The sequence below is a fragment of the Macaca nemestrina genome, chromosome 8, assembly GCF_043159975.1.
Source record: "Macaca nemestrina isolate mMacNem1 chromosome 8, mMacNem.hap1, whole genome shotgun sequence".
In the NCBI taxonomy this organism is placed as follows: Eukaryota; Metazoa; Chordata; class Mammalia; order Primates; family Cercopithecidae; genus Macaca; species Macaca nemestrina.
In genome coordinates this window covers 15,207,922-15,225,945 of record NC_092132.1, presented here as the reverse complement: position 1 = coordinate 15,225,945, position 18,024 = coordinate 15,207,922, and the positions used below count along the sequence as shown (strand labels likewise).

Here is an 18,024-nt window from a genome sequence, read left to right as displayed (position 1 = left end):
TAATAGAATTTTTCTCCCTACAACTTTTTCTTTTAGTCAGCAAACTGCCTTAAGTTTTTCTTAAAAAAAAAAAAAAAAGGCTTTTCTAAATAATGAAGAAAGAACTGGACGTAAAGCGTTACCTGGAAAAAAGAGAAATCCAAAAACCCTTTGCTCTAGAAACCAAACCATCTGTTATATTGGAAGCCTGAACAACATTTATATAAATTAGACACTGATTTTTATAAACTAAAAAAAAAGACTCAACTTTCTCCAGAGCTAAAGACAAGACAGCAGAAATGATAGTAATATTCCACATACACACAAAAATGGGGTTTGTTTTTAAAAGCTGTTAAGGGAGTAGTGTATTTGATCTTAATTTTCTTTATTCAAAGTGACAATGAAGTGGTTGGTGTGTGCCAGGTATTCTATGCTGGGCACTTTCACTATTATTGCTTTATTTAAGGTGTATGGTTTAACTGTGTTCATGGCAAAACTGCTTCTGCAAACATTAAGAAAGAAAAGCTAGGACCAGGCACGGTGGCTCACACCTGTAACTCCAGCACTTTGAGAGGCTGAGGTGGGCAGATCACTTGAGGTCAGGAGTTCAAGACCAGCCTGGCCAACATGGTGAAACTCCATCTCTACTAAAAATACAAAAATTAGCCAGGTGTGGTGGCGCACGCCTGTAGTCCCAGCTGCTCGGGAGGCTGAGGCAGGAGAATCGCTTGAACCCAGGAAGTGGAGGTTGCAATGAGCCAAGATCATGCCACTGCATTCCTGCCTGGGCATTGCAGTGAGACTCTGTCTCAAAAAAAAACAAAAACAAAAACAAAAACAAGCTAAGAAGACTGTCATACTGAATGTTTAACACAGATTAGTAGATATCTAGTAATCCAGAAGGGCTCCAAAAGAGCTTTATACATTCTTTGTATTTAAAAAAAAAATCTAATTAGCTGCTGGCCTCCTTCCTTGGTATAAAGTAAGCTTTTGTATTTCCCACTGTCAACTACTAGTCCCTACCATATTGACTTAAACCATCATTTCTCTAAGATAGGCTAGTTCTGAAAGTAAATACTGTTAATCTCAGTAAAATTATCATCTGCTTTAGGTTTAAATTGCCAGGCTATATAATTTGCTTCTTCGTCTCACTGATGTGATACACAATGGAAGCCTGATGCTTGCCCCAAATCAACACTTAATTAGAGTATCAGGCACAGCAGCTTTCAGATACTATTTTACTTTTATAACAATACAAAGATTGTTATTATGGCCTTGCATCTGCATAATGCTCTGTAGTTTTCAAAATGTGTTTATATATGCTATTTCTCGACTTTTTTCCTAGGTTTATCATTAAAGCAATTTTTTTTTGAGATAAGGTTTTGCTTTGTCATCCTGCTTGGAGTGCAGTGGCACGATCACAGCTCACTTGCAGCCCTGATCTCCTGGGCTCAAGCAATCTTCCCTCCTCAGCCTCCTCAGTAGCTGGGACTACAGGTGTGTATCACAATATCTGGATAATTTAAAAAAATTTTTAAATCTTTTGTAGAGACAGAGTCTCACTCTGTGGTCCAGGCTGGCCTTGAACTCCTGAGCTCAAGTGACCCTCCCAAAGTGCTGGAATTACAGGCGTGAGTCACCACACCTAGTCTAAATTTAAAAAAAAAATGTTTATGGATACTAATAGTTGTACCTCTTGATTTTCATACCAACTCTGTGAAGTATGTGGGTCAGACAGTATTGCCCCAATTTTGCAGCCAAGAACTCAGAGGCATGATTAAAGTTACAAGCCATGAGGGGCAGAGCTGGGATAAGGCAGGTGTCCAGGACTGGCGAGGCACTCACCCCATCAAATGATGCTGCTGGTTCCTGAAAGCCAGGGCAGCATTTCCTGTGCTTGGCACATGAGGAAAACAACAACAAATGCTCAATATCAGGAAGTGTAACTTTCCTTTTGGAAATAAATGGATAATAGATAATAGACAATGGTGAGGTTCTCTAGCAATTTCATCTTTATCGCCATCTAGGGACTTTCTGAAGCAGATGCAGTTCCCTTCCAGGAAACAAAAATTGTCAAAGACAAAACGCTATTGGAGCCATGTCTCTGAGCAACACTGCATTATATATGTATGAGACTCCAGGAGAGATTAGACCAAAGAGGCATCCTGTAACCATAAACCATGCAAAATCCAACCTCCTGAATCATTTCAAAAATTAAGGAATTAGTACGTCCTATGCCATTATATACTTCTGACTTCCTTCATATTGCTAATTATAATCTCTAATTATTTAAGTCTTTGTTTACTTATTTGTTACCTGACTCTCCCACAAGACTGGGAGAGTTCTATTAGGGCTAGGCTTTTCTCTGGTTTTGTGTAGATGACTCAACCACTACTTCCATCTTTTTAGGCCAGTGATTTTTTTATTTTTATTTTTTGAGATGGAGTTTCACTCTGTCGCCCAGGGTGGAGTGCAGTGGTGTGATCTTGGCTCACCGTGACCTCCCCCTCCCGGGTTCAAGTGATTCTCCTGCCTCAGCCTCCCAAGTAGTAGCTGGGACTACAGGTGTGTGCCACCATGCCTGGCTAATTTTTGTATTTTTTGAAAAGACAAGGTTTCACCATGTTGGCCAGGCTGGTCTTGAACTCCTGACCTCAGGTGATCCACCCACCTCCAACTCCCAAAGTACTGGGATTACAGGCGTGAGCCATAGTGCCTGGCCAGGCCAGTAATTCTTAAGGAGGCCAGTACGTTTCACTTAGGGTGACTGATCAGAAACAAGTGGGGAGAATTAGCAGGAAGGAACAGTGTTAAGTGTGAAAAGGGATATTCAATTTTATAATCTTACACCTGGAAAACAAACACACAGACCTATCTATTGTTTTGTAGTAGAAGCTACAGAAAGGAAGATGCTACAAAATCTTCGCTGGCAAGGCATGAGTTAAAATAAGGTTGAAAAACACTATATATAAAACCCCAGAAACGCAGACTTAAAAAATGTTTGAAGATTTAAAGAGCTCAGAAAGACTTCCAAAATTAGTAACCAGTCCCACAGCATTAAAAGGGATCTTTTATGCAAAATAAATCTGAGTACTGTTTCAGTCAGGAAAAAAGCAATTCTGGTAAGATAAAGAAACTGGAAACAAAATAAAATGGAACACAGCATCAAACGCAACACAAATAAGGGTGGGGAGGCAAGATCAGTGAGTGGTGACAGAGATGCAGAGGTGACTAAGAGGCAATTTTCTCTCCTGAACTCTGCCAGAGGCCTGTGGAAGTTAAGAAGAAAGTGCCCCAAACCTCATTTGCCACTAATATTGGCTACCATGTGAAATAACTGTCTATATCTTCTTAAAAACATGGGTCTAGTCTTCCAAAGCTTCTATGAATAAATGAGGTTAAATAATTAGAAGGTCTTCTAAGAGGAGACAGAGTACACCTCATTCTTCCTGAGGGTTTACATGTTAGTTTAGCATCAGCTGTCACATTCAAAGAAGCTGAATCATCTAGGAGCATGTATTTTCCATGAGAAAGCATCCCCCGCCCTTAAACAGAGGTGGATGACAGGACTAGTGTTCTGTAGGGTGAGAAGGCAAGCCACATATTTATTTTTAAATAATCCATGATCAGAAAAAGTCCTTGAGGCCGGGCATGGTGGCTCACATCTGCAATCCCAGCACTTTGGGAGGCTGAGGCATGAGGATCACTTGAGGCCAGGAGCTTGAGACCAGCCTGGCCAACATAATGAAATCCTGTCTCCACTAAAAAATACAAAATTAGCTGGGCACGGTGGCACACACCTGTAATCCCAGCCACTTGGGAGGCTGAGGCAGGAGAATCGCTTGAACCTGGGAGGTGGAGGTTGCAGTGAGCCAAGATCATGCCATTGCACCCCAGCCTGGGCGACAGAGCGACAGTTCATCTCAAAAAAAAAAAAAAAAAAAGTCCTTGAAAAAAAAAAAGTCCTTTTGTGGACACCTACTGGTGCCTGTTTTCACCACCCTTCATCCTTGAGGCACTTCTGGGTCCTCTCGTGGGTGTCAGGTGCTGTGCTCTGAACACAGGCCTGTCCTCAAGGCACTCTGTTCTGTGGCTTCTCTCCTCACCCGCCCTGTTCTCTAGGAGTTTCTAAATGTGTCTTCTGATCTGTTCTTCACCGTCCTCCCTTGTTAACGGCCCTCCCCGCACAGACAGCATCCTCAGCCCTGACCCCTGGCTATGCCTGGGTCTCTTCCCACATCTCCAACAGCCTCTTGGTCACTCCATTTGGACATTCTGCTGTGCCTTCAACTCAAGTGGTCGCCACTGAACCTACCTGATGTGCTGCCAGAGCACCTCAATGTCAGCCTCGGGGATGCCTCTGACTGAGGTCTATGTCAGAAGTGTGCCCGGCATACGGCCAGGGTTCAGGAAGTGCACCCAGACAGTGCATTGCAGAAGTGACTATGCTCACTCTGGCAGGCCCACAGGCAGTTTTCAGGCCAAAGCTCTTGTCCCACATTCCTGGGCCCAGCAATTTAGTCTCTCACAAGGTGGCAGCTATCTCCTGAGACTCTCCCAGGAAATGACATTCTCTTCTCACTGAAGCTCCCTTATGGGAAATCGATACATTCTTAAACTATGAAGGTGGTTTGAAAATATCTCCCCAAACAGTACTCAACAACAAGGCAATCTCTCCACTTAGCCCGGAAAAAAATCTCCTGGAAATCATTCACCTATACCTAAATATATATACCGTAAAAAATGAAAATTCATTCCTAAAATCATAATCAGCATGCTTTTCAAATCTCTTCCTCCTCATCTTGCATTTTCTGGAGCTACCATTTACTGAGTATTATGTGCTTGAGCTAAAACACAGTATTTAAAATTTATATTGTAAAATATCAATATCATTATTGTCATCATTATATCCATCTGAAGGATAAAAAGACCCAAGGCTCAGAGGGTTTAGGAACTTAGCGAGTCACAGCAAATGAGCAGCTATGTTCAGGCAGAACCCTGTTCTGTCTGACTCAAGCAAGACCAGACTCTCAGCCTTGACAACAGCTTGCTTCCCTTCCTCTAAATGGCATCATATCCTTTCTGGCTAGAACTTTCAGGGACATAACCGGTTATCACTTTACTTCCACATTCTCATCTTTAAACAATTACTATTATTATTTTTTGAGATGAAGTTTTGCTCTTTGTTGCCCAGGCTGGAGTGCAGTGGCATGATCTTGGCTCACTGCAATGTCTAGCTCCCGGGTTCAAGTGGATTCCCCTGTCTCAGCCTCCCAAGTAGCTGGGATTACAGGCGCCCACCACCACGTCCAGCTAATTTTTGTATTTTTTTAGTAGAGACAAGGTTTCACCATGTTGGCCAGGCTGGTCTCGAACCCCTGACCTCATGATCCGCCTGCCTGGGCCTCCCAACGTGCTGTGATTACAGGTGTGAGCCACCGTGTCAGGCCTAAAAAATTTTTAGTTGACACAACTGTACGTATTTATAGGATACATAGTGATATTTCAATACATGTGTACAACATGTAATGATCAAATCAGGGTAGCTAATATCCATCATCTCAAAGATTTATCATTTCTTTGTGTTGTGAACATTCAAAAATCCTCACTTGTAGCTTTTTGAAAATATACACTAAATTACTGTTAACCACAGTCACCCTACAGTGTTACAGAACACAGGAACTTATCCTTCCCATCTAGCTGTAATTTTGTATCCATTAATCTGGCCCATCCTCTGCTCAATCCCTTCCCAGACTCTAATAACCTCTCTTACACTCTCTACTAACATAAGCTCTTTTTTTTTTTTTTTTGAGACGGAGTGTCACTCTGTTGCCCAGGCTGGAATGCAGCAGTATGATCACAGTTCACAGCAGCCTCAACTTCCAGGGCTCAAGTGATGCTCCTACCTCAGTCTGCCCAGTAGCTGGGACTACACGTGCATGCCACCAGGCCTAGCTAATTTTCTTTTTTTGCGGGGGGGACTGAGTCTCGCTCTGTTGCCCAGGCTGGAGTGCAGTGGCACCATCTCGGCTCATTGCAAGCTCCGACTCCTGGGTTCACACCATTCTCCTGCCTCAGCCTCCCGAGTGGCTGGGAATACAGGCACCCACCACCACGTCCAGCTAATTTTTTTTGTATTTTTAGTAGAGACGGGGTTTCACCATGTTAGCCAGGATGGTCTCGATCTCCTGACCTCGTGATCCACCCGCTGCGGCCTCCCAAAGTGCTGGGATTACAGGTGTGAGCCACTGCGCCCGGCCAGGCCCAGCTAATTTTTTAAGAAAAACTTTTTGTAGAGATGGGGTCTCACTCTGTTGTCCAGGCTTGAGCTTTTTTGTTTTGTTTTGTTTTAGCTCCCACATGAGTGAGAACATGCAGTATTTATCTTTCTGTGCCTGGCTTATTTCACTTAAAATAATGTCCTTCAGGCTCATACATGTTGCAGCACATGAAAGGATTTCATTCTTTTTTCTTTTTTTTTTTTTTTGGAGACAGAGTCTTGCTCTGTCATCCAGGCTGGAATGCAGTGGCATGATCTTGGCTCACCGTAACCTGACCTCAGGTGATCCATCCGCCTCAGCCTCCCAAAGTGCTGGGATTACAGGTGTGAGCCACTGTGCCCAGCCTACAGGATTTCATTCATTTTTATGGGAATAATATTCCATATGTATATATACACCACATTTTCTTCATCCATTCATCTGTTGATTGACATTTAGACTGATTCCATATCTTGGCTGCTGTAAATAGCACTGCAGTAAACGTGGGGTGCAGGTATCCCTTTAAGACACTGATTTCCTTTCCACTGGATAACTATCCAGTAGCAGAATTGCTCAGTAGTATGATAGTGTTATTTTTAGTTTTGTGAGAAACCTCCATATGGTTTTTCATTAGTACTAATTTATGTTCCAACCAACAGTATATAAGAATTCCCCTTTCTCTGCATCCTCATCAGGATTTGTTGTCTTTTTGATGATAGCCATTTTAACTGGAAATAGATAATATCTCATTGTGGTTTTGATTTACATTTCTCTCATGATTAGTGATGTTGAGCATTTTTTCATATACTTATTAGCCATTTATATATCTTCTTTTCTTTTTTTCTTTTTTTTTGAGACAGAGTTTCACTCTTGTTACCCAGGCTGGAGTGCAATGACGTGATCTCAGCTCCTTGCAACCTCCGCCTCTGGGTTCAGGCGATTCTGCTGCCTCAGCCTCCTGAGTAACTGGGATTACAGGTGTATGCTACCACACCCAGCTAATTTTGTATTTTTAGTAGAGATGGGGTTTCACCATGTTGGCCAGGCTGGTCTCGGATCCCTGACGTCAGGTGATCCACCCGCCTCGGCCTTCCTACGTGCTGGGATTATAGGCATGAACCACCACATCCGGCCTCTACTTCTTCTTTTGAGAAATGTCTATTCAGATCCTTTGCCCATTTTAAAATCACATTATCATTATTATTTTGCTGCTGAATTGAGTCCCTTGTATATTCTGGATATAAAAGTCCCTTGTAAGATGAATAGTTTGCAAACAGTTTCTGCATTCAACAGGTCGTCTCTTTGCTCTGATTGTTTCTTTTGCTGTGCAGCAGCTTTTTTAGTTTGATATAGTCTGCTTTGCCTATTTTTTTGTTGCCTGTGCTTTTGATGTGTTACACATATAATTTTTGCCAAGACTAATGTCCTGAAGTGTTTCCCTTATGTTGTCTTCTAGTAGTTTTATAGTTTTGGGTCTTATGTTTAAGTCTTTACTTCATTTTGAGTTGATAGATACCCAGTTTTCTCAGCAAATTAAAGAAGGATCCTTTCCCCAATGTATGTTCTTTGCACCTTTATCAAAAATCAGTTGGCTATAAATATGTGGATTTATTTCTGGGTTCTATGTTCTCTTCCACTGGTCTATGGGTTTATTTTTACACCAATACAAAGCTGTTCTGGTTACTATAGCTTTGTAGTATATTTTGAAGTCAATAGTGTAATGACTCCAGTTTTTTTCTTTTTGCTTAGTATTACTTTGGCTATATGAAGTCTTTTGTGCTTCCATATGAATTTTAGGATTGCTTTTTTTCTATTTCTATGAGGAACATCATTAGTATTTTGAAAGAGACTGTATCGAATCTGTAGATTGCTCTGGGTAGTATGATCATTTTAACTACATTAATTCTTCCAATCATGAGCATATGATGTCTTTCCATTTTTAACTGTCCCCTTCAATTTCTTTTACCACTGTTTTTTAAGGTTTCATTGAAGAGCTCTTTCACCTCCTTGGTTAGATTTATTCCTAGGTTTTTGTTTTTTTTGGGGGGTAGCTATCGTAAAAGGGATTGCTTTCTCAATTTTTCGTTCTTTTTTTTTTCTTTTTTAATGAGACAGGGTCTGTCTCTGTCACCCAGGCTGGAGTGCAGTTACAGCGATCACAGCTCACTGCAGTCTCCCGTGCTCAAGTGATCTTCTCACTTCAGCCTCCCTACTAGCTGGGGACTACAGGCATGTGCCACCACACCTGGTTAATTTCTTTGTGTGTGTGTGTATATATATATGTGTGTGTGTGTGTATATATATATATCTCTATTTTTTTTTTTTTTTTGTAGTGATAGGGTTTCACCATGTTGCTCAGGCTGGTCTCAAACTCCTAAGCTCAAGCAGTGCACCCACCTCGTCCTCCTAAAGTGCTGGGATTATAGGTGTGAGCCATCACACCCGACTTTTGGTTGATTTCTTTTTAAGGTAGTTTGTTACTGGTGTATAGAAACGTTACTGATTTTTGCATGTTGATTTTGTATCCTGTCACTTTAATGAATTTATTCATCAGTTTTAAGTGTGTTTTTGGTGGCGTCTTTAGGTTTTTCTATATAGAAGATCATGTCATCTGAAAAGAGGAACAATCTGACTTCCTCTTTTCCAGTCTGGATGCCCTTTATTGCATTCTCTTGCCTGACTGCTCTAGCTAGGACTACTTCCAGTACTATCTGAGCAGGAATGGTGAAAGTGGGCATCCTTGTCTTCTTCCAGTTCTTAGAGAAAAAGCTTTCAGCTTTCCCCTATTCAGGATGATTTAGCTGTGAGTCTGTCACATATGGCCTTTAATTATTTTGAGGTACGTTCCTTCTATACCTAATTTATTGAAGGTTTTTATTAGGAAGGGATGTTGAATTTTATCAAATACTTTTTCTGCATCCATTTAGATCATCATATGGCTTTTGTCCTTCATTCTGTTGATGTGGTATGTCACATTTATTGATTAGTGATGTTGAACCATCCTTGCATCCCTGGGATATATCACACTTTATCATGGTGTATTATCTTTTGATGTGTTGTTGGATTCAGTTTGTTAGTATTTGGTTAGGATTTTTTGCATCTATGTTCAACAAGGATATTGGCCTGTAGTTTTCTTTGTTGTGTCCTTGTCTGGTTTTGGTATCAGGGCAATGCTGGCCTCATAGGATGAGTTAGGAAAAAATTCCTTTGCCTTCAATTTTTTGGAATAGTTTAAGAATTGGTGCTAGTTTTTCTTTACTATTTATTGATTAATTGAGACAGGGTCTTGCTCTGTCACCCAGGCTGAAGTGCAGTGGTGTGATCTTGACTTACTGCAGCTTTGACCTCCTGGGCTCAAGTGATCATCTTGCTTCAGTCTTCTGTGTAGTTAGCATCACAGGTAGGTGCCACCATGCCCAACTAATTTTTTATTTATATTTTTTGTAGAGACAGGGTCTCACCACATTGCACAGACTGGTCTCAAACTCCTGGCCTCAAGTGATCCTCCTGACTCAGTCTCCCAAAGCATTGGGATTACAGGCATGAGCCACCATATCCGGCCTAGTTGTTTAAATTTTAAAGATTTGGCAGAATTCAAGTAATAAAGCCATCTGGTCCTGGGGTTTTCTTTGCTGGGAGGCTTTTTATTACCGATTCCATGTTGTTACTTATTATTAATCTGTTCAGGTTTTCTATTTCTTCCTGGTTCAATCTTGGTGGTTGTTTCCAGGAATTTGTCCATTTCCTCTAGGTTTCCTAATTTGCTGGCCTATCATTATTTATAATAGTCTCCTACAATGACCTTGGTATTTTTGTGGTATCAGCCTCTTTTTTCATTTCTAATATTATTTATTTGGGTCTTCTTTTTTTTCTTTTCTAGCTAAAGGCTTGTCAATTTTTTTCATCTTTTCAAAAAAACACAACAGTTGTTGCTTTTCTGTATTGTCTTTTCAGTTGCAACTTTATTTATTTCTGCTCTGATCTTTTTTCTTTCCTTTTACTAATTTTGGATTTGGTTTGTCCTTGCTTTTCTAGTTCCTTGAGGTGCGTCATTAGGCTGTTTATTTGACATTCTTATTTTTTTGTTTTTTTGAGATGGGAGTTTCGCTCTTGTCACCCAGGCTGGAGTGCAGTGACGCGATCTCAGCTCACTACAACCTCCGCCTCCCGGGTTCAAGTGATTCTTCTGCCTCAGCCTCCTAAGGAGCTGGGATTACAGGCGTGTGCCACCACGCCCAGCTAATTTTTGTAGTTTTAGTAGAGACGGGGTTTCACCATGTTGGCCAGGCTGGTCTCGAATTCCCAACCTCCCTCAGGTGATCCACCCGCCTCGGCCTCCCAAAGTGCTGGGATTACAGGCATAAGCCACTACACCCAGTGATGTTTTTCTTTTTCCATGTAGGCATTTACTGCTCTATAAACTTCCTTTTTAGTATTGCTTTTACCGTATCCCACAGATTTTGGATACATCTTCATTTTTTAAGGGTCAGTTCAAATGTAACCTCATCCAGAATCCTTCTCTAATCCATCCCCTCTTCCACGGAACACCTGCTCTATCTCCGAGCTTCCAGGGCTTAATGGCACTAGATATTCTCTACTATACATTACAGCTACAATTTCTCTTCCTTTCCAGATTGTGTGCTTCCATAGGGCATGATCTGTATTATCTCCACAGCTCTCATGCCAGGGCCCGGCACGTTCTGGGTACTCAGTATACGACTGAAAAAGTACAGTAGAGGTTCTTCTTCAAAGAATTTCCTCCCTGTCTAATTAGGAATAAATAGTAACTTCTCTTAGAAGCAAAATTTATTCAAAGACCTGTGCTAACATTCTTAAATATCTACTAGCCATAATAAAGAAATCAATGAACTTTTATGTTCTTAGCTCCCACAATTTAGCCTGAAAATTTGCCCTGGCATGCTTATACTGGTTTAAGCAAGCATCAGGTCATGGCCTGTTCCTCTTCCTTATTTGAAGGTGTTTTTACCTTTCTCAGCATTCCACAAGTTACTTCCTCCTTCCTTTGTTCTTCTCTGCCTTTGCCTCTTTTAAAAAGTTCTAAGTTACCTCAAGCCTGTAATCCCAGCACTTTGGGAGGCCGAGACGGGCGGATCACAAGGTCAGGAGATCGAGACCAGCCTGGCTAAATACGGTGAAACCCCGTCTCTACTAAAAAATACAAAAAACTAGCCGGGTGAGGTGGTGGGCGCCTGTAGTCACAGCTACTCGGGAGGCTGAGGCAGGAGAATGGCATAGACCCGGGAGGCGGAGCTTGCAGTGAGCTGAGATGCGGCCACTGCACTCCAGCCTGGGCGACAGAGCGAGACTCCATCTCAAAAAAAAAAAAAAAAAAAAAAAAAAAAAAAAAAAAAAAAAAAGTTCTAAGTTACTAGACAATTAGGACAAATACAAAATATGAGGTCCCGTTCCAGCCAGTGGAAACTGGACAGAGCAATAGGATGGACATGTCAGGTTATAAATGACCCTGTCTCATTTGTTTGGTGTATTCTCGTGGCAAAACTGCTGGCAAGTGTACGCTTTCTACAGAAAATACAAAAAGGGCCTTGCTGAAAAAATTAAATTTATGTTCTAGTGCTATTTCTTTACGGCACTGGGAAATAAGCATTTCAAACAACGACTATAAAGATAATTCAGGGTGTAAGTCAGGAAGATGTTTTTTCAATATCCTTGTATATCTGGTTTTTAGTTACACACAGAAAAACCAAAGGTTTCTTACACTGGGAGACCAAATAAAAGTATAACTGAAGTTTCAAAGAAAAGAAAAGACCTAGAAGATGGCTTAAAAATTACCTTGACAGTTTCTGAAAAAGTTGTCTGTAGAAATATAATTTACACATTCTAAACTGCCACATAGGAAGGGTAATGACAAAAGTTATATCTATCCAACTTGGGACAAAACACATGAAGATTTTATCACTTTCTTATAGTTTTCTTTTTTAAATTTATTTTTAATTGATAACATATATATTTATTACGTGTAACACATCGTTTTGAAACAAGTATACAGTTGGACCTTTGCATCTGGGAGTTCTACATCTGCAGGTTTAACCAACCCTGGATTAAATATATTCAGGAAAAAAAAACCCCACAATAAAGAATAATCCAACAACAACAAAAAACAAACAATATAGTATAGCAAGCATTTACATAGTAGTAGGTATAAGAAGTAATCTAGAGATGATTTAAAGTACACAGGAGAATGTGTATAGGTTATATGCAAATACTACACCATTTTATACAAGGGACTTGAGCATTCCTGGAGTTTTGGCATGGGATGAGGTAACTGTACATTGTGAAATGGCTAAATTGAGCTAATTAACAGATGAACTACTTCACGTATGTATCTTTTTGTTTGTAGCGAGAACATTTAAAATCTACTCTCTTAGCAATTTTCAAGAATACAGTACATTATTAACTAGAGTCACCAGGTTGTATAACAGATCTTTTGAACTTATTCCTCCTAACTGATCTAATGGTTTTCATAGCATAAAGCTTAAAAGAGTGGAAAGCTTAATTCCAGCACTTTGGGAGGCCGAGACGGGCGGATCACGAGGTCAGGAGATCGAGACCATCCTGGCTAACACGGTGAAACCCCGTCTCTACTAAAAAATACAAAAAACTAGCTGGGCACAGTGGCGGGCGTCTGTAGTCCCAGCTACTCGGAAGGCTGAGGCAGGAGAATGGCGTGAACCCGGGAGGCGGAGCTTGCAGTGAGCTGAGATCGGGCCACTGCACTCCAGCCTGGGCGGCAGAGGGAGACTCCGTCTCAAAAAAAAAAAAAAAAAAAAAAAGAGTGGAAAGCTTATGTTAATTACTTAAAAAAGTAATTAACCTTATATTTATACAAAGAAAGACTCAGTGTAGAAGGGAGGAGCTGTTATCTCCACATTCAGATGGAGAAACAGCCATGGTGGAGTAGTGTGTGCTGGAACACTAGAGTAAGTCAGCAGGGCTGGCCAGGATTACAGGACAGGCTGGTGTCCATGATATGTGCCACACTGCTCTGTCAACTGATTTCCACACAGGAAACAGCATTAGCTATCCATCTGTCCCTTCCACCTCCTTCTATGACACTGATAATTAAGAAGAAAGTACTGGGATTCAAGAGACTTATGGCTGATTCTTTAACAATTACTCACCCACCCCTGAATGCCAGAGGCACAACAAGGATTTCCTCTGCTTCCCTTTCCACACCCTGGCAGTCAGGTAACTTAGCTAGAAAGCCTCAGTCAAGGTCAATATTCAGGGCAAAAATCACAGACGATACTCTGGGTCAGCACTAGGTGATTCACGTGCAATGTCTTTCGAAGGACAGGGGGAAAAGATTTAAAAAGGCCAAAAACCCAAATGCAAACCAAACCCAAACAAAAAAAAAAAACACCCTAAAACAAAACACAAATCAAGGGTGATAGCCTATGGTAAGCTTTAATATCAAGCCACTCAAATGACTGTCTTCCCATGAGATAAAAAACCGCAGGAAACTGTAAAGTCATCAATATATGAATAATACCACTGATAGGAAAATATTTCCCATGCGAGTCTGAATCATGCAGTAGTGCGCTTTCATGGTGGCAGGCGCTGTCATACACTGAGCAAGTCTTCACCCTTTCTACTCTTTTTCCTATCTACTGCCACGGATCTCCAAGGAAAGTTGGAGAAATGTCTAAAATGCACACACAGCTGTGTCTGGGCACAACTGCTGCAAACATTTATTAGATTTTCAGCAAGTCAACTATAATACCTATGGACATCTGGTTTAGTTTTACAAGTGTCCCCTCCTTACCCTGGCCACCTATTGCTGTACACGTTTTCACTGATTCTTTCTGCTGTTGTTTATGCATTCGATGAGCAATAATGAGCATCCTACTCTGTACCAGGGATGCAAAGGCAGCTCATTCACAGCCTTTGTCCTTGAGGAGTTCTACTCCTAACTGGAAGAGTGCATTGAAGACTTCCCTAACCCTCTCTCTGAAGCTGTGAACAGCACTTCTCTTTCCTGCTCCTCCAGGAATGCTCCCTAACTGGCCCCAGGGGCATATTCTACTGTGTCCTCTTTCTCTGGAGCCCTAAGAGTGGGAGGTACTTCTTCCTTCTTTACATTTCCAGTGCCCAGAATGTTTGTTAACATGAACACATGCAAGAGGATTGAACAAACTTGTATTTACTGAATGCTCACTATGTGCCAGTCACTTCACAGACATTATTTCATGCTCTCTAAGCAAGGTAGACATCTAATCCTTATTTTTCAGTTGAAGACTCTGAAAATCAGAAAGATTGGCTCAATGTTAGGATGAGACAAGTACGGAGCAGGATTGGGCCTTATGAGGAAGAAACCATAGGGGAGTCTGCCCTGTGGCCCAGGTTGGAGAGAAGTGGCGCAATCTCGGCTCACTGCAAGCTCTGCCTCCAGGTTCATGCCACTCTCCTGCCTCAGCCTCCTGAGTACCTGGGAGTACAGGCGCCTTCCACCAAACCTGGCTAATTTTTTTTTTGTTTTTTAGTAGAGACAGGGTTTCACCGTGTTAGCCAGGATGGTCTCGATCTCCTGACCTCGTGATCCGCTCGCCTCGGCCTCCCAAAGTGCTGGGATAACAGGTGTGAGCCACCATGCCGAGCCCATAGTTTCTCTTTTTAAATTTTATTATTTATTATTTATTTTTTATTATACTTTAAGTTCTAGGGTACATGTGCACAATGTGCAGGTTTGTTACATATGTATACATGTGCCATGTTGGTGTGCTGCACCCATTAACTCGTCATTTACATTAGGTATATCTCCTAATGCTATCCCTTCCCCCTGTCCCCTCCCCACAATAGGACCCGGTGTGTGATGTTCCCCTTCCTGTGTCCAAGTGATCTCATTGTTCAATTCCCACCTATGAGTGAGAACATGCAGTCTTTGGTTTTCTGTTCTTGCGATAGTTTGCTGAGAATGATGGTTTCCAGCTGCATCCATGTCCCTACAAAGGACACAAACTCATCCTTTTTTATGGCTGCATAGTATTCCATGGTGTATATGTGCCACACTTTCTTAATCCAGTCTGTCACTGATGGACATTTGGGTTGATTCCAAGTCTTTGCTATTGGGAATAGTGCTGCAATAAACATACATGTGCATGTGTCTTTATAGCAGCATGATTTATAATCCTTTGGGTATATACCCAGTAATGGGATGGCTGGGTCAAATGGTATTTCTAGGTCTAGATCTTTGAGGAATCGCCACAATGTTTTCCACAATGGTTGAATTAGTTTACAGTCCTACCAACAGTGTAAAAGTGTTCCTATTTCTCCACCTCCTCTCCAGCACTGTTGTTTCCTGATTTTTTAATGATTGTCATTCTAACTGGTGTGAGATGGTATCTCATTATGGTTTGGATTTGCATTTCTCTGATGGCAAGTGATGATGAGCCTTTTTTCATGTGTTTGTTGGCTGTATTATGAATGTCTTCTTTTGAGAAGTGTCTGCTCATATACTTTGCCCACTTTTTGATGGGGTTGTTTGTTTTTTTCTTGTAAATTTGAGTTCTTTGTAGGTTATGGATATTAGCCCTTTGTCAGATGAGTAGATTGCAAAAATTTTCTCCCATTCTGTAGGTTGCCTGTTCACTCTGATGGTAGTTTCTTTTGCTGTGCAGAAGCTCTTTAGTTTAATTAGATCCCATTTGTCAATTTTGGATTTTGCTGCCATTGCTTTTGGTGTTTTAGACATGAAGTCCTTGCCCATGCCTATGTCCTGAATGGTATTACCTAGGTTTTCTTCTAGGGTTTTTATGGTTTTAGGTCTAACATTTAAGTCTCTAATCCATCTTGAATTAATTTTTGCATAAGGAGTAAGGAAAGGATCCAGTTTCAGCTTTCTACTTATGGCTAGCCAATTTTCCCAGCACCATTCATGAAATAGGGAATCCTTTCCCCATTTCTTGTTTTTGTCAGGTTTGTCAAAGATCAGATGGCTGTAGATGTGTGGTATTATTTCTGAGGGCTCCGCTCTGTTCCATTGGTCTATATATCTGTTTTGGTACCAGTACCACGCTGTTTTGGTTACTGTAGCCTTGTAGTATAGTTTGAAGTCAGGTAGTCTGATGCCTCCAGCTCTGTTCTTTGGGCTTAGGATTGTCTTGGCAATGAGGGTTTTTGGTTCCATATGAACTTCAAAGTAGTTTTTTCCAATTCTGTGAAGAAACTCATTGGTAGCTTAATGGGGATTGCACTGAATCTATAAATTACCTTGGGCAGTATGGCCATTTTCACGATATTGATTCTTCCTATCCATGAGTATGGTATGTTCTTCCATTTGTTTGTGTCCTCTTTTATTTCACTGAGCAGTGGTTTGTAGTTCTCCTTGAATAGGTCCTTTGCATCCCTTGTAAGTTGGATTCCTAGGTGTTTTACTCTCTTTGAAGCTATTGTGAATGGGAGTTCATTCATGATTTGGCTCTCTGTCTGTTACTGGTGTATAAGAACGCTTGTGATTTTTGCACATTTTGTATCCTGAGACTTTGCTGAAGCTGCTTATCAGCTTAAGGAGATTTTGGGCTGAGATGATGGGGTTTTCTAAATATATAATCATGTCATCTGCAAACAGGGACAATTTGACTTCTTCTTTTCCTAACTGAATACCCTTGATTTCTTTCTCTTGCCTGACTGCCCTAGCCAGAACTTCCAACACTATGTTGAATAGGAGTGGTGAGAGAGGGCATCCCTGTCTTGTGCCAGTTTTCAAAGGGAATGCTTCCAGTTTGTGCCCATTCAGTATGATATTGGCTGTGGGTGTGTCATACATAGCTCTTATTATTTTGAGATATGTTCCATCAATACCAAATTTACTGAGTTTTTTTTAGCATGAGGGGCTGCTGAATTTTGTCGAAGGCCTTTTCTGCATCTATTGAGATAATCATGTGGTTTTTGTCTTTGGTTCTGTTTGTATGCTGGATTACGTTTATTGATTTGCATATGTTGAACCAGCCTTGCATCCCAGGGATGAAGCCCACTTGATCATGGTGGATAAGTTTTTTGATGTGCTGCTGGATTTGGTTTGCCAGTATTTTATTGAGGATTTCTGTATCGATGTTCATCAGGGATATTGGTCTAAAATTCTCTTTTTTTGTTGTGTCTCTGCCAGGCTTTGGTATCAGGATGATGTTGGCCTCATAAAGTGAGTTAGGGAGGATTCCCTCTTTTTCTATTGATCGGAATAGTTTCAGAAGGAATGGTACCAGCTCCTCCTTGTACCTCTGGTAGAATTTGGCTGTGAATCTGTCTGGTCCTGGACTTTTTTTGGTTGGTAGGCTATTAATTATTGCCTCAATTTCAGAGTCTGCTATTGGTGTATTCAGGGATTCAACCTCTTCCTGGTTTAGTCTTGGGAGAGTGTAAGTGTCCAGGAAATTATCCATTTCTTCTAGGTTTTCTAGTTTATTTGCATAGAGGTGTTTACAGCATTCTCTGATGGTAGTTTGTATTTCTGTGGGGTCAGTGGTGATATCTCCTTTATCACTTTTTATTGCATCTATTTGATTCTTCTCTCTTTTCTTCTTTATTAGTCTTGCTAGTAGTCTATCAATTTTGTTGATCTTTTCAAAAAACCAGCTCCTGGATTCATGGAGTTTTTGGAGGGTTTTTTGTGTCTCTATCTCCTTCAGTTCTGCTCTGATCTTAGTTATTTCTTGCCTTCTGCTAGCTTTTGAATGTGTTTGCTCTTGCTTCTCTAGTTCTTTTAATTGTGATGTTAGGGTGTCAATTTTAGATCTTTCCTGCTTTCTCT

The 18,024-nt window shown here is 41.0% G+C and overlaps 1 protein-coding gene across 3 annotated transcripts in view; it reads right to left on the bottom strand.

The window, feature by feature from the left end:
• The window catches only part of LOC105492844 (ArfGAP with SH3 domain, ankyrin repeat and PH domain 1), a 395,792-nt gene that overhangs the window by 40,428 nt on the left and 337,340 nt on the right, over nucleotides 1-18,024 (bottom strand). The window lies entirely within an intron of this gene.